Raw genomic sequence first — 18115 nt, forward strand, 5'->3', positions numbered from 1 at the left:
ACTTGAAAACATTCCAAAGGACTTGTACTTGTTTCTTATCAAACTCTGCAGTTTTTAAGTAGATTTCTTGAACATCTACCTTGCTGTGGATATTTCCTTGTAAATTGCCCGGCTTAATGACAACACTGCAACTACCATAATTCCTGTTAATCAATTTCCATCAGAGAAGTTGCATGTTAATTAGAAATAGAGGAACAGGAGTAGACCATTCAGCCCATCAAGCCTGTTCTGCCATTCAGTTAGATCATAGCTGATATGTATTGCAACTCCATCAATCCACCTTGCTGCAATTCGCCTAACAAACGTCTATCAATCTCAGTTTTGAAATTTTCAATTGGCCTAGCCTTAGCAGCTTTTTGGAGCAGATATTCCAGATTTCCACCACCCTTTGTATGAAGAAGTACTTCCTGACATCAGCCCTGAATGGCTTAACTCTAATTTTAAAGTTATTACTCCTTGTTCTGGACTTCCCACCAGAGGAAATAGTTTATCTTTATTGACCCTATCAACTTCTTTAATCATCTTAAACCCCTCAGTTAGATCACTCTTTAATCTTCTATATTCAAGGAAATACAAGGCTCATCTATGCAACCTGACTTCATAATTTAACTCTTTTAGCCCTCGCTGCATTCTGCTGAATCTGTGCTACACCTGCTCTAAGGTGAATATATCCTTCCTGAGGTGCAGTGCCCAGAACTGAATGCAGTACTCTGGATGAGGTCTAACCAGGGCTCTGCTGAAGTTGCATAACTTCCTCTCCTTTGTATTTTACTCCTCAAGATAAAGGTGAATGAATTTTGGCCTTTTTTGATTTTATTTTTGTACCTACCTGCTAGATTTTACTGATTTCTGAACTTGTACCCCTAAATGTCTCTGCTCATCCCCAGTTCCTAGCTTCTTGCCATTTAGGAAATACTCTGATCTATCTTTCTTAGATCCAAAGTGGATGACCTCACACTTTCAAACATTGAACTTCACCGCCTAGAGTTTTGTCCACTCACTTTATCTTTAAATGCCACTTTGCAACTGTCTGCTCCCATCTATATTACTTACTGTGCCACCTAACTTAGAGTCATCAGAAAACTTAGATATATGGTCTTCTATCTTTATAAATTACTTAGATGAGGGAACAGTGAAAAGGCTCAGGCCCCAGCATATACGAGTACATAGTATTCAGCCCTACTTTCCGTCATCTACGCTAGTATTAGTCGAAACATGTGACTAATGTGGGTGAGACAGAAGTAATATTTATTGGTACTTTCATGTCATGCCATCATCTCACTTCTCAGATGTCGCTCCAAAAATAGAGGATTTGGACCAAGTGTTTAATGCACTGTATCAGTGCCGTTTCCTGCTCCCGCCCGGAACTGGAAAACGTTATCAACTTTGCTTCTAATTTCCATCCTTCTCTCACCTTTACATGGTCCATCTCCGACACTTCCCTTCCCTTCCTTGACTTCTCTGTCTCTATCTCTCGTGATAGGCTGTCTACTAGTATTCATTATAAGCCCAACGGCTCCCACAGCTAACTCGAATACACTTCTTCACACTCTGCCTCCTGTAAGGACTCCATTCCATTCTCCCAGTTTCTCCGTCTCCGACGCATCTACTCTGATGATGCTACCTTCCATGACAGCGCTTCTGAGATGTCTTCCGTTTTCCTCAACCGAGCATTCCCCACCACTGTGGTTGACAGGGCCCTCAGCCGCGTCCGACCCATTTCCCTCACCTCTACGCTCACTCCTTTCCCTCCTTTTCCCTCCCTCCAAGAACCGCGACAGGGATGCCCTTGTCCTCACTTTCCACCCCATCAGCCTCCATATCCAAAGGATCATCCTCCGCCATTTCCGCCACCTCCAGCCTGATGCCACTACCAAACACATCTTCCCCTCCCTTTCCCTGTCAGCATTCCGAAGGGATCGTTCCCTCTGCGACACCCTGGTCCACTCCTCCATTACCCCCACCACCTCGTCCCCTTCCCATGGCACCTTTCCCTGCAATCACAGGAGCTGTCATACCTGCCCCTTTATCTCCTATCTCCTCACTATCCCAGGCCCCAAGCACTCCTTTCAGATGAAGCAGTGATTTATTTGTATTTCTTTCAATTTAGTATACTGTATTCGCTGCTCACAATGTGGTCTCCTCTACACTGGGGAGACCAAATGCAGACTGGGTGACCACTTTGCGGAACACCTCCGCTCAGTCCGAAAGCATGACCCCGAGCTTCCGGTTGCTGGCCATTTCAACACTCCCCCCTGCTCTCATGCTCACATCTCTGTCCTGGGATTGCTGAAGTGTTCTAGTGAGCATCAACGTAAGCTCGAGGAACAGCACTTCATTTACTGATTAGGCATGCTACAGCCTGCCGAACTGAACATCGAGTTCAATAATTTCAGAGCATGACGGGCCCCCCTTTTTATTTTTATTTTTAGTTATTTTTTCCTTTTTCTTTTTTGTGTTTGTTTTATTTTAGTTTGTTCAGTTTGCTTCTACTGTGCCTACCCACTGTTTTTTTCATGTTTGTGCTTGGGGCCAGGCTGTTCAGTTTACTGTCCATTAACACCCTCTCTGTACTAACGTTTTGTTTTCCAACACACCATTAACATACCGTTTGCCTTTGCTCCATGACCTTCTGGTCAGTTATTCTCTGTGACCTTGTCCAGTCAACACCTCTTTTGTTATCTCTTGCCCCACCCCCCACTTTACTTATTTAAAATCTTTTGCATTTCTAATATCTGCCAGTTCTGATGAAGGGTCACTGACCTGAAACGTTAACTCTGCTTCTCTCTCCACAGATGCTGCCGGACCTGCTCAGTATTTCCAGCATTTCTTGTCTGTGTTTAATGCACTAATTTCAGTTCTGAGACCAAGGCCTTTTCATCTCTATTTGACAGCACAGACAAGATAAACTTGAAGGCTGAAGCAGTTATTGGTACATTCTGTTCCATTACTTTCTGAGTAGTGTTCAAACCTCAGCATGAACTACCCAGCCTTTGACAGCATTGAGGTTTCTTATTTCCAACCAACTGTTTCTATTTTACTTCATCTCTACATCCAAGAATCTGGTGAGCATGCACCCACAATTGAGATGTGGCGGTGGATCCTGCTACGGATATTTCAGAGGCTTTTGTGAGTCCTGCTGTATAGCTTTATGTTTGTGTTAATGGACAGAAAACTGAGCAGCCTGGCCCCAAGCACAAACATGAAAAAAACCAACTCATTAAAAGATCCTGCATTGAGAGATTCATACCCGACAGACTACTTTGTTGTAAACCATTCACCTTGAATTTATGTTGGAACAGTCGTCAAAAAGTCAACAGTCTCTTCCACATTTTTTAGACTTGATCCCAAGACAAGCAATGCTGAGGTCTCATTGGAAAAGCATACCTCTGAGCTGTTGTAATTCAAACAAAACTTCTCAATTTTAGAGATTAATTTCTATCATGTCCTGACTTCGGAGCAGGGTCACTGAATATTCAGGTGCAGTTCAATGCTCTCCAAATTGTTGTTGTGGAGGACAGTGGAAATACGAATTGGTTTAATTAATTTATCCATATTTCTCAATCAGAGGGATTCACAGGGCAATTAGGGATAGGCAATAAATGCTGACTTTGCCAGCGACACCCATATCCCATGAATGAAGAAAAAAAACTTACACTTTTTTTGATAGGTTAAGCCTTAAAACTGTGAAATATGTGCAAAATGGTCTTAAATTGTTCAGTTTGGAAAGAGAAAATTAAAAATAAAAGCACTTTCCAAACTAAAACCACTTGATATTTTTGCTCTTTGTTTTTATGCTTGCAGCAGGACCTCTTAAAAGGGTAGGAGATTTTTAAATCTTTGTCTCTTTAAATTTAAGTGTTAATGTTGCCAACCTTTTATCCTTGTATACTGGGAGGATTTTACATGTGGATTTGCGGAATCCATAACAATGTATTGACACTGCAGGAAGAATGATCAGCCTTCGTAGTGATGTCCATGATGCAGAAAAAGCACACAGAGATTGTACTACCTCACCCAAGTGGCCATTTTTTCTATTAAAAGTCCAGGCACAGTGCTACCAGAACCAAAGGAACTGTAGCACAACAGAACTCACTACCTTTTCTTATTCTTTCACAGGATGTGGGCGTCGCTAGCTAGGCCAGCATTTATTTCCCATACTTAATTGCCCTTGGCCTTCTTGAACCACTGCAGTCCATGTGGTGTAGGTACACCCACAGTGCTGTTAGGAAGGGAGTTCCAGGATTTTGACCCAGCGACAGTGAACGAACGGCGATATAGTTCCAAGTCAGGATGGTGTGTGGCTTGGAGGGGAACTTGCAGGTGGTGATGTTCCCATGCATCTACTACCCTTGACCATCTACTACCCTTGACCTCCTAGGTGGTAGAGGTCGCGGGATTGAAAGGTGCTGTCAAAGGCGCCTTGGCGAGTTGCTGCAGTGCATCTTGCAGATGGTACACATTGCTGCCACTGTGCATTGGTGGTGGAGGAGGAATGTTGAAGGTGGTAGATGGAGTGCTAATCAAGAGTGCTGCTTTGTCCTGGATGGTGTCGAGCTTCTTGACTGTTATTGGAGCTGCACTCGTCCAGGCAAGTGGAGAGTATTCCATCACACTCCTGACTTGTGCGTTGTAGATAGTGGACAGGCTTTGGGAGTCAGGAGGTGTTAGTCACTGCAGAATTTCTAGCCTCTGACCTGCTCTTGTAGCCACAGTATTTATATGGCTACTCCAGTTCAGTTTCTGGCCAATGATAACCCCAAGGATGTTGATGGTGGGGGATTCAGCGATGGCAATGCCATTGAATGTCAAGGGGAGATGGTTGGATTCTGTCTTGTTGGAGATGGTCATTGCCTGGCACTTGTGTGTCACAGATGTAACTTGCCACTTATTAGCCTAAATCTAAATGTTATCCAGGTCTTGCTGCATATGGACATGGACTGCTTCAGTATCGGAGGAGTTGCGAGTGGTACTGAACATTGTGCAATCATCAGCAAACATCCCCAATTCTAACCTTATGATGGAGGGAGGTCAGTGATGAAGCAGCTGAAGATGGTTGGGCCCAGTAAAGGAAGGTTTTTAAAATTCCACTAAATACATTAATGACTACATTTGTAGACCTGGGCTTTCCACTTGGCCATTGTGTGCTTGGCAATATATCTTCACCAATGATGCTTTCCTGTTCTCAGTTGTTTCGCCAGCATACGGTCATTGCCATATAAGAGACAGGCCTTCTAGCATCTGCCAGGGAATCGTACCAGTCTAGTCACATCATACAAAAGGTACGCCTATTGCAGTGGGGGAGACAGAGAAGAAAAAAAGGAAAACAAATTCAAACTTTAAATTTCAATATTATTTGGTGGGGCCCATGCACTGCAGTGCCCAGTGTGCAGTTGTACTGGCACCCCTTCCAGTTCTACCCCGGTGCCTCTCTCACTTGCCTCAGAATTGCCTCAGGTCGCAACGGGTTACCACTTTCCAGAATTCTCGCAATGCAAATCCAGGAGGTGGAGGCAGAAAGCCTAGCCTATGAAGTTTTCCATGGTTAGTAACACTGTCCATGGCAGAATAAAGTTCATAAAGAGCTATTCAACGCACAGTTGGGACAGGGGGATTCATGATAGGACTTGAAACATTGTAATGGCTTTTTCATTCTATATATGTTTTCTGTATTTGTGTGCATCTTTGCTGTGATTCTTGCAAGATTATGTTTTTAAGTGTTAATACTTTGTACTACAATATGAATTCTTCACATGAAACAGTTCAGAGATGATTCCAAAAATGTTGAAGTTAAAAAAAGGTCACAGACTAATTACTAACAGTTTTGACAAATGTTGACTCCTTTGTTCTCTCCACAGATTTTCCATGACCTGTTGAGTATTTCCATCATTTTATATTTTTGTTTTTAACTACTAACAGTGTTGGCCCACTAATGTTGCAAAGACGTGTGCACCTGGAACGTCCTATGCAATCGCAAGTCATATTTTTGAATTTTTTCTACTAAAGCAACGGAGGACAAATTCCAAGTAAACTATTACAGATTACGATCATTTTATAAAAATTACCCAAAGGACAAGCTGTTGGAGGGACTTAAAACAGTTCATTGTTGGCTAAACTTTCCTATAATGGCAAAGCTTTGTCAGGGTCATGTTTTTACTTTGGAATTTCTGGCTGTTCAATTTTAGATTTGAAAAATAACTTCAAATCGAAGTGATAGATAAAAGAAACACATCATATCATGATGGCATTCATTCCAGCACCCAAGCAAAACCACTGCTCAGATGCAAGTTTGGAATCCTTTGACTGTTCTACAAGAACAAATTGCCACCATATCTTTGTCTTTGCTGTCTTATCTGATATTCATTCTGTAATGTTGAATCCTAATTTTCAGTGTAACATTTATTTTCAATATCTGTTCTCAGGCAAGTGTTTAATTTTCAATTAAGACTGTAATTTACTGTAGTTCGCTCCTGCACAGATAAATATGATTTTAATTAACTCTTTGGACTAACTAGCAATCATGTAGTGGAGAGGAGGAAAGCATCGCTTCTGGCAATTTAAACATGCCAAACCAAAAAGCACAATTTAATTCAAACTACACAACCAATTTTCAAGAAGGACAAAAATTTGCAAGTACTTTGCACAGCTCGACAATTGTATGGTCTCAATTATCTGCACCAATTATTTTACACAAATCACATAGGGCTTTTTGGACCCTATAACAAGGTCTGTTCATCACTGTTCTGAGAAGTTGATCGAGTAAAATCTACTGTAAAGAGGCCATGTAAGCCTTTATTATATGATCATAAAGTTTTGCAGAGAGGGCCATGCCTAAGCAGACAGGACCACACCTAGCAGACCTGTGCTTTCAAATTTGTCCCTCTTTTACAAAGATGTGCTTTCAAATTTGTTCCTCTTTTACAAAGAATGCATTAGTCTATTGACAAGCGTGTGAACAAGATGGCCTGGATTTTGCAGTCAGCGACAAATCAAGGATGCTCTCCACTGACCAGGAAGGAAGCTGCCCACAACGATCTAGCAATCTCTGTGGCGGGAATTTCCCCCTTTCCCATAGCAGTTTAAGTCTGGCACCAAATCAAGGGGATGTCTTGGAATGCAGCAGCAGTGATGTCAGCAAGTAGGGAGGCAGCCAATCAAATTGAGGTATTCACACACATCAAATCAGGAAGTTAAAAGCATTAAAGATCCTCTACTTTTAATTTTTAATTTTCAGATAGTGAAATAAATATATGGCTGTATTAAAATGGAAGTTAAAATAAAGATAAACAAATATTTTAAAAAGAGAAAAAAAATTATGTTTTTAAAACTATGTAGAATTTTTAATCATTGTGGAGAAATTTGACATTCCACAAAATAAAATTAGCTTTTCAGGGCCAGTGAGGGTGTTCAGCAGTAACTTTAAAGTTAGTACAGTGTTAAAAACCCCGTTACACCTCATTCAACAAAGCATAACTTTTTCCAGGGTTTTTACAGCAAGACGAGCAGAATTAGAATGGAAGTTCTTGTTAATTTATGATTGCAATGGAGATAGCAGTTTGTGGGGACCTCTACAGTGCACTCTATAGAGGAACGTAGACTGTCATGCTCACAAAGGGAACAGTGATGAAATATGAAATGAACTGGAGGAATTATGAAATAAAAGTAAACTGTCAAACTAATTGACAAAAAAATGGACACTTTGGTACCCAGCAACATGGAGGGAGAGGTCATATGTTCCCCGCCTGTACTGCCAATCAACATGTTTGTCTGTTGAAGACAGGACCATTATTAATGTCTGGAATTGCCTTGAGGAGGCACATTGATATGTAAAACAGCCCATTCCATGCTAACAACTCTTAATCATCAAAAATTGAGCTAGCAAAGGCTTTTGCAGACAGATTGACTCGAAGCCAAAGCCAAAATAATGTGTATGAAATAACACTTATTTATCAAAATGAACCACATTCAGACGCCATTATGTAAGAATAGTTGCCACACCCTAAGACACTGTATAAAGATGGGAGAGTGTCTTGAGTCACTTGACTAAAAACAAAACCTGATAAGTTTTTACGTAAAAAGAAGTGGCTGCTCTGGGAGAGAGAGACAGAATGCCATTCCAGCCAGAGAAACTCTGAGATCAATCCAGCTAAGCAATAAGCCCTGCCAGCACCATCTTTAAACTACTGAGGCAGAGAGATTGCTAGATGACCTTGAAACCTCCCCATCTGAGAAATTGAACCAGGACTTCCACCACCAACTTCGGACTGAGTTTTAACCAAAGGAGTCTGTGACATTTTATCAGTTCCAAGACAAGGAACATTCAGGTCTGCAATGGTGTTAAAAATCCCTGTTGGAAAACTCAGAAGATTTCAAAGTGAACTCTCTTTACAACAATCAAACTCAAATTGCATGCTATCCTCCCTATCTTTTCTTGTGTGTGTGAATGTATGTGAATGCATGAGTGGGTAAGGTTGCGAACATTTTCAGGTATTGTTTGAAAAAATAGTTATCTTTCTTTTAAAACCTACGAGAAAACCTGTAATTTTCCTACTTATTTGACCCTTAAACACTCAGGGACTAAAACACTACTTTTAAAACACTATCTGCGGTCAGTTGAAAGGTGAAAAGTGGAAGCCGCCCACACCATTTCCCACCTATCTGTAACAAGAGTCATTGACAGTGATTTCTGAACTGCCACATTATTCTGCGAATGTCTGAACTCCCAAGGATTCTGTCAGTTTCAGTGGAGTAATGACAGCAAATTACCATGGAAAAATCTAGGCCGAAGGGTTAAGCTAAACGTGAGAGTTTCAAGTTGAAATCCAACTCTGAGTTACAGAGTGCATATTAGCTAGATCAAATAAATACATTGTATTTGCTCAACACTAAATCTATATATCGAGATAATGACAGAGAAGAAGATTTCTACCATCAAAACTTTAAAAGTTTTAAAACTTCAAAACTTCAACACTGTCGCAGTAGCAGGGTGGCTTATCACCAGATCACACCTTGGTCTGACCCCCTACTCCTCTGGGACTTTCTCCTCCTTTCAGCATCTCACCTTGTTCCACCCCTTTCACCTCTCATTCAAAATCATCATTCCCTACCTTCCTTCCAAGTATGATAAAAACTTTCTCACCAAGATATCTTCACTCCTTTCCTCCCTAAGCCTCAGCACCAAACAATTTCTCATCGTCACTAATTTCAATCTCCATTTCAACTCATCATGTTCTCCCTCCTTTGAGTTCACTGCCCTCTTATCCACCTTAAATCTCCCCATGTAAACTCCCCAACCCATTTTCACAAGCATCCCCTTTCCCTTGCCATCACACCTGGTCATGCTAATCCCATCATATCAATTACAGATAAGGCCATCTCTGATAACTTCCTTCTATCACTCTTCACCCACATCCCCATTCACGCCCTCACCCTACCTCCTTCTGTATCTGTCCCTGGAAAAACTATCCCCAATTCACGTACATCTGCCCTTTCAAATTCCCAACTGTCTGGCCTCTAGCCCTCCATTCATCACACATTTTTGCAGCTAGTGATTTGCCAATTGTACCCTCATCTCCACCTTTGATGCCCTAGTCTCCATTAAAACCATTACTCTCTCTCTCACCTTGGCCATTCCCCAAGTCTGGCCCTCATCTCCATTCCCTTAAGTTTAAGGGACGCAGACTTGAAAGGATATGATGGACAACTGGTCTCGCCATCCACCGCTAGATCCGGCTGGTCCACATGAAGCACTATCAGGTCCTGCTCATGTCTGCTAAAACTGTTCACTATTCCAAGATCATCCTGGAATGCAAAGATGATTCCTGGCTTCTTTTCTCTACTGCAAACTATTTTCTTCAACCCCTCTCCCAGTCCCCTCCATCCCCATCCAACTGAGTAGGACTCCTCTTGCCTGGTTCCATTCTTAGCTATCTATTCACATCCAGAGTCTCACTTGCAATGGTTTCTCTTCCTGCTCCTGCACCATTAGCTCTGATGTCCCCCAAGGATCTATCCTTGCCTCCTCCTATTTCTCATCTACACGCTGCCCCTTGGTGACATCATCTGAAAGCAAAGTGTCAGTTTTCACATGCACGTTGATGACACCCAGCTCTACCTCACCAGCACCTCTCTTAACTCCTCCACTGTTCCTATATAATCGGACTACTTATCCAGTACTGGATGAGCAGAAATTTCCTCCAATTAAATATTGGGAAGACTGAAACCTTTGTTTTCAGCCCCGATCTAAACTCCGCTCCCTAGTTACCAACTCCATCCCTCTCCCTGGCAACAGTCTGAGGTTGAACTCATTGACCGACATTGGCTGCTGGCCAGGAAACATCTTGATTTTTTAATTCTCATTCTTGTTTTCAAATCTCTCCATGGCCTCGTCATTCCCTGTCTCTGTAATCTCGTCCAGCCCCACAACCCTCCAAGATATCTGCGTTCCTCTAATTCTGGCCTTTTGAACGTCCCCTATTTTAATTGTCCCATCATTGGTTGCAGTGCCTTCAGTTGCCTAGATCCCAAGCTCTGGAATTCCCTCCCTGTACCTCTCCGTCTCTCTACCTCATTTTCCTCCTTTAAGACACTCCTTAAAATTTACCTCTTTGACCAAAGCTTTTGGTCAACTGACCTAATATCTACTTCTGTGGCTCAGGGTCATATTTTATATTGTTCCTGTGACGCGCCATGGGACATTTCATTCCATTAAAGGTACTATATAAATAGAAGTTGCTGTAGCTAAAAACACACATGTACACACCAACAGAAAAACACAAGAAAGTGCCATGCGCATCTCCAACAAAGGTTTAATCTCTATTATTAAAACCTTTTGAAATGTTGCTACCAAGATGATGTGACATTGGAAAATTGGTTTTGTTTTGTCGAAATCAAAGGTAAAGGGCACAAATTTGGGTCACATAGTGCCGCTTGTAGTGGTGATATGGAGCCCTTACACCACTTACCGAATATGGTTCGCACCGCTGGCCTTGTGTGCTCTGGAAAGCTGTGAATGGACGCTATCCTGACGTGACACAGCCTTCTTTGGCCTCCTTGTCTCAAGAGACAATGGGTAAGCGCCTGGAGATGGTCAGTGGTTTGTGAAGCAGCGACTGGAGTGACACAGCCTAAATGGCGTTAATCAGCCAAGAAAAAACAAATGCAGAAAGGCAAGATGGGCCCTGAACTAGGGCTATTAAAAGGGCCACTCAACAAATTGCAGGTGAGGTGTTTTTCATTTACTGTTGCTCAGGCAGTGCTGGTGGAAGCACTGTGGAGTGTTGTTGGCAGTGTTTTGTGGCAGTTGGTGATGACAGTCAGGGAGGAAAGAGCGGACCCAGGTTTAGGAACAGTTGATACAGTACTTCTCGGTTTGTGACATGACCAGCAAGTTGAATGAAAGAGGCAGAGAGGGGAAGCTCTGCGAGGAGGGAGGTAAACGAGGTCTCTCCATCGAAGGCCCTACCTACCATGAGAATTCCGCGAGCAATACTCCTGAATTTGTATGAACTAGAAGCAATGCCTGAGGCAGATCTTCTAAAACTTCATCATTTTGAGGGCACAGCCATTACCTAGTGCCATCCAAGGCCACCTTGGGAGGAGGAGGAGGAACAGGAGGTGGAGGAGGAGGGTAAGGAGGAGGCAACGCGGAACCTGTGCAACTGGATGCAGTGAGAGACAGTGGATTATGAGGCTCCACTTGAAGCAAATTTCCCCATTCCAACATGGGCCCCCAATTCCCCACCATTTCGGACTCCTCACCACAAAGTCTCCTTATCCAACATTCAACAATAAAAACCACCAACAAAAGCCTTTAAAAAATATCCTTATCCAACAACATATCCAACAAACAACAATAAACTATTCACCCTTGTACATTCTTAGCACCTGTCTTGCAGGTGCCTTGGCTGTTCTAGTGCTCCTACGCAGTGCTACCCCAGTGGCTGCTGGCTGCAGCATGGCTGGTGGAAGGCTGCTGATTTTCAGTGGGGGAAACTATAGATGGCCTTACAGAATGACTTTGAACAGCTTTAGGCCTAGAAGGACCAACTCCAGACTACAGCACCTCGCCATGGGTGGTTGGCTGACAGAAAACAGCAAGGGCACTGGCTGCATGACAAGGATGGGAGCACAAATGCTGTTATCCTGAGAGAGGACAGAAAATTCTACCTACATGCGGCCACTGCCACTCCCACAGAGCAGCACCTCAGCAATCCTGGTAATCTGCTGGAGCACAGATTGCTGGACTCTTGTGAGAGCCTACATGACCCATTGAGTGTTGAGATCCACACCCATGATGGCTGCAGTCTCTGCCTGCGTGCAAGCAGCCATGCATCTCATGTCCTCCATTTGAGCTTCCACTGCAGCACTGAGAGGTCAGGAGGATTCTGCCTGTGCTGCCTTGGAAGCTGAGATAGCAGCCACCAGATGCTCCATCTCGGTCAGTCCACCAATGTTTTCATGGAGTTGGTTAGCACTTCCATGGTGGAAAGGATGGGATCTAAGCTCTGCATAATGGTCTGGGCCACATTGCGACTGGACTCCTCCACACTCCTAGACAGTGACAGATGGTCGCAGGCATCTCAATGTGCATCTTCATCAGCATTTTTCTGTAGTCTGCCCCAATGAGGTCTTCATCCAAGTGCCCTGCAGCAGAACTCATCTGCAACCTCTCCATCTGGGAGCTGCCACATGAGCAACATTCCTCCCTCGAGTGGCTGCAGGCACTCGTACCCAGTCACTTACCATATGCTCATCCCAACTCTATTAGCTTCTAAAATTCACAAAGTGCCAGTATCTGAGCTGGTGTCTGCGAATGTAGATCAAGTGATAGTGCATCTCTTTCTCCTGCCTCTGCTGAGGCTTTTTAGGTGGCAGCCCTTCTGTATCTGAAAGGCTTGGGGTTAGGGAAAGAGGGTGGGGAAGAAAGTAGGGGTTCCAGGCATAAGGTTGTCACTTACTGTCATCATGCACATCCTCTGCTGCACCAGATGCCATGGCTGCATTGCCTCCAGATCCATGATGCGAAGCACCATGGTGTCATGGAGTCCTACCTGGGTCTGCTGCCATTCCCTGGTATTATCGGCAACCTTCTCCTGCAAGAGAGAGGGAAGCATGCCAGTGATTTAGTGGCACTGCTTGGGTGATGTGTCTGCCCTAGCTGACTAGCTGGATGTGTGTGGAGGCAGCGAGAGGTGGGTATGATATTGGCTGCATTGGTAAATGTGTGTGGGTGAGGTGCATGATGTGAATGTTAGGCATGAGTCCTGAGTGCCAGGGAATGTGGCTGGGTGAGTGGTGGGGATGTGGTGCATTGAGCAGAGTGAGACGTTGTTGGTGTGGTGGGCCTGATATGTACTGTGAGGATGTATTGACTCACCTTGACCACCCATGTGAGGTCACTGTATTTTTTCCTGCATTGCTGCTACGTCCATGACACCAGACTCCAAGTTTTCACTTCCTGGGCAATGTACTCCCATTCCCTCTTCAGACTGTGCCTTGACTGCTTCTTTCCCACCTGGGGAAACATTGCCTCCCTCCTGGAGTTTACCTCAGTGACTAGAGCATCCAGCGTGGCATTGCTATACCGGGCAGCCCTCTCCCTTGCCTGCTGCAAAATCTTTCCAATGCTTCAAAATAATTTTCCATCAGCCATGACATTTGGTGTTCAACCTCCCCTTAATAATCAGCGAGCCTGTAAGAGGAGCAGGCTGCCTGGAGTACGTGATTACCTAGGGATGCAGCTGGGCCCTTCTGCCACAGGCAGCATGGAGAACAAAGGAGCAGCGCGGCCCAACGCTACTATCAAACAAATGAGGTAGGTAAACGAAAATTGCATCCTGCCCACCTCAATTTCAACGGGCACAGCCAGGTCACGAATCGCAACCCCATGCTCAAAAACCAGGGCCACCCAATTTCTAGCCCACAGTCTTTTCTTCACCATGCAGCTACAGTTCTGTACACAGGATTATAGGCATCTTTGTACAAAATTAGGCACTCATCAATTTTAAAACAGAAAATTTTAATTCAGCAAATATGATTCAATAGGTTTCTATGTCAGGCAGCACAGAAAGCAAAGTGCCTCATTCAGCTGCATTCAGAACGGTCAGTGACGTTCAAACGTTTCTACGTGTGGATCCCTTACAAATACTGACACTTTCTGTGGACTCCTAACTTAACTTCTAAAAGAAAGTACCAGCAAATAAAACAGTGTTTTCATTGCAGAAATCTGTTCATAAAAATTATTATTGTCACAGAAATAACACGCTAGCAAGTTAACAAATACAGAAAGCTGATGACCAAAAGTTAAAAGTCAGATGACCTCGTTGACTCCTTGGGATCTTCTGCAGCAGCCTAATTTGAAATCTATGTTTTAGGCAAGATGTGAAAACAATAGTGTACCCATGACTGCATCAAGCATTCCATACAGGAGGAAAAGTTGAGTTCCCTCTATAGTGGCTACCGATACAACTTAATTCAAAGCTCAGAAAGTGGATGGATAGTCAAGTGGTGTGTTTGGAAGATGGAGAGAGAAAAGAAACAAATATTTCATTGTTGAGGAAAGCTCACAAAGTCATGAGTGACCTGTAGAGTAATCTTCAACAATAATCTGTAAAAGTAATTTTCTCTTTGCCTCAGTCCACATTGTATAGTTATTATTATTTGTTCTTGAGATATGGACAATACTGACAAGGTTATATTTATTGCCAACCTCTGGCTACATTTATTGCAATTCCCTAGTTGCCCTGTGTATTAAGAGTCAACCACATCTGTGTGTGCAGTCAGGCTGGGTAGAGATAGTTGGCTCACTTCCCTGAAGGACATTAGTGAACCAACTGAGTTTTATGACAATAAAGCAGCTGTCAGTCAATTTTTCCACAACTTGCTGAAGTGCAGTTTGAACTCGTGACCTCTGGGTTGCTAATCCAGTAACATTACCACTATACTGCTGCACTGCCAAATAGGTTTTAAAGTAGGCAGGGATAAGGAGGATTATTGAATTATTTATTTCAATTTTTTTACATGAAGTGCAAGAATACTTTCTCCAAAGAATCAAAACCATATTAATACTTTATACAAAATTCTATGATGTCTGTTAAAGAAACAATCCACAGTCATAATAGGATTGTTGTGGCGTACTCCCTATCAATAATGGCTTTTGAAGTTATTTGTGCCCTTTTGTCATCCACAAAGTTAAAAGGTTTCTTACATTTGGCTTCCTTTTTGAAACAACCATTTTTGTCCTGTTTGCCAGTATTAAAATCAGCTGAGGACTTTCAAGCTCAGTGTATTTATTGGACTACCTTAGCCAATGCAATCTTTTTAAAAGCATTTTTATGTTGAAAATTCAATAAGTAGCTTTTTAAACAAAAAACGGAATCGGTAAGTTGAGAAATCCTTCTACAATTAATTCCTCAATAATCTACCTGGTGCAAATTATTAAAGGTAAGCAAGGTATATTTTGGTATAATAAAAAGCAAAATACTGCAGATGCTGGAAATCTGAAATAAAACAAGAATTGCTGGAAATACTCAGCAGGTCTGGCAGCATCTGTGCAGAGAGAAGCAGAGTTAACGTTTCAGGTCAGAGACCCTTCTTCAGAACATCAGAACAGGTATATTTTGGCCCAGTTTGTGACTAACAGCAAATGTTTTGGTAAATTCTAAAGATTTTAAAGTGTTTAATATAACATGCTAAAAAGGGTTTTCCTCCAAATACATCCACTGACTATAATTATCAGCTCTAAAATAAAACTGCTCTAAGCAATTTTTGGAAGTGATGTACTACTTAATGAATTTTAGACAAGTTATACTTTTTTGCAAGACAGACTGGCCAGAAATGTTCGACAAAATTATGAAAATGTCAGACCCTATTAAACATCAAGTTTTCAGAGACAGCACAATGTCAGAAAAGTGCTTGTGAAGCTTTTTGCTAGACTGCATTCCAAAGGATACCTTTTTTTAAAAGAAAACCTTAGCCATTCCTTTGAAAGTGGTGACTGAAGAAAGTGTGCTTGAACCTCAAGTAAAAAAAATGAAATTAATGATTCAGTAGTCCTCATTTTCCCTGTCTACTTTAAAATCAACTTCACAACCACCCAAAAGGTTTGTTTTTCAGACTGAATTGACTTAATTGTTTAACTAGGAATGCAGCACCAGCAATCCTGTGCTGATCAGAGAGGAAACTTCCCATGCACCAATCTTACCCATTTGAAATGGTTACACATGGTCCATGCGACACTATTATGCTGCAAATGGGTGCATGGTTATTTTCCAAGGAAACAATCAATCATTTCTAGTTCCCTTTGGAACATGCAACCACTTCCTCAAATTTTTATCAAAACTGAAGTTGTTTACATAGTAAATTAAACAAGTGAAAGATAAGAGATTTAGGATATACAAATACACCCTCCACTCAGCAATATAAAGAAATAGGCAGCAGCTTCACACAGGTCACCTAAAAAGGTCATGGATGCATTTGCATGCTGTAACTACTGCACTGACAGAAGTAATACCTTTTATTGAAACATGTCTGAAATATTCCTAAAACTTGGCCCAGCTCCCTCCACTTAAACTGTTTCAATCATTTCTAATCTGAACCAGGAAAAATTGGAACACAGAAAATTTAAAAAGCTTGAAGAGTTTTCATTCATTTTGTTACACAATGTTGATTTAAAAGATATGAAAACAGCTAGGTAGGTGAATTAATTAAATAGGAAGAATAAACCCTAGCAGTACTGATTACTTCCTTTCTCCCTTTCTATGACAATGTCTCCATTGCCCCTATTTGTATTGTAAGCAAACAACCTTTCTACAATGCGCTCAGAACAAATCACATCCATTCCAGTTTGGTGTAATACAGAGATGCATACTGTATTATTACACTAGATTTCTGAAACTATTCTATAGTGATCTATAATAAAGGTATTCAAAGGTAATCTCTGCAATATAGCAGTGTGTGTGTGCACCTACGCCTGTTTGTACAAACTCCATCTGCTGCTCGAATAATAACATTTATTGTGCAACATGAGTTGACACAGCCAGAGCAAACATAAGAAGAACATCTTTTCACAGGTATTGACATTTTTTAATCTCATTTGCTGTTCATAATGGACCCATTTTGAATTGATTCCCTGGATCCCATTATTGGGTGGGGAGCACTTGTAATCAACTGTACTATGTTAAGGGAGTATGTGCTTGTAACATTTCTGTAAATCAATAAAGTTTACTAACAACAACATTTATAGGGCTGCAAACATTAAGCTAGTAATCGAAAAAAGCTAAGAGAATGTTGGCATTTATCACCAGAGGCCTGGGATACAATGGGGAGGAAGGGATGCTTCAGTTGTACAGAGCCTTAGTCAGACCCCTTCTGGAGTACTGCAGTCAGTTTTGGACACTGCACCCAGGAAGAATATACTGGCATGGGGCGGGGGTGGGGGGAGGGGGTGGGATACAGAGCATATTTACCAGAATAATACCAAGGTATAAAGGGTTATATTAGAAAGGACAGGTTGCATAATCTTGGTTTATATTCCCTTGAATTTAGAAGGATGAACTAATTATGGTATTTTCAATGATAAAGGCGATCAATAGGGTAAGTGCAGAGAAACTATTTCCAATGATGGGGAAATGCAGAGCATAGGGGCGCAATCTTAAAATTAGAGCGAAACAGTAAAATCAGGAAGCACTTTTTAACACAAAGGTTAGTGGAAATCTAGAATTCTCTCTGCAAAAGGCTATGGAAGCTGGATTAATTGAAATTTTCAAGGAAGTTATGATTATATTTGTATTAGACAAAGGCATTAAAGGTATTATGAATCAAGGCAAACAAGTGGAGTTCAGCTTCAAATTAGCCATGATCTGATTGAATAGCAGAACAGACTCTCTTCCCAGTTTCTCAAATGTTTTTAATACAATTAATTAAAACATTTTCACAATGATTTAGTTACAAATTCACATCAGTTTCTAGTGATTTAATGTAATCAGATTTCACAGTGGAACTATTTTTCTGTGCAAGGTTAAAGGGAGTGTCATCAAAATTAGAGGTGTAAGCAGTCAGATTAATATCCCGTCTACCAGCTGCCTACACAGTATACAACAAACAAATGTTACAT

This window comes from Heterodontus francisci, chromosome 12 (assembly GCF_036365525.1).
Source record: "Heterodontus francisci isolate sHetFra1 chromosome 12, sHetFra1.hap1, whole genome shotgun sequence".
Classification (NCBI taxonomy): Eukaryota; Metazoa; Chordata; class Chondrichthyes; order Heterodontiformes; family Heterodontidae; genus Heterodontus; species Heterodontus francisci.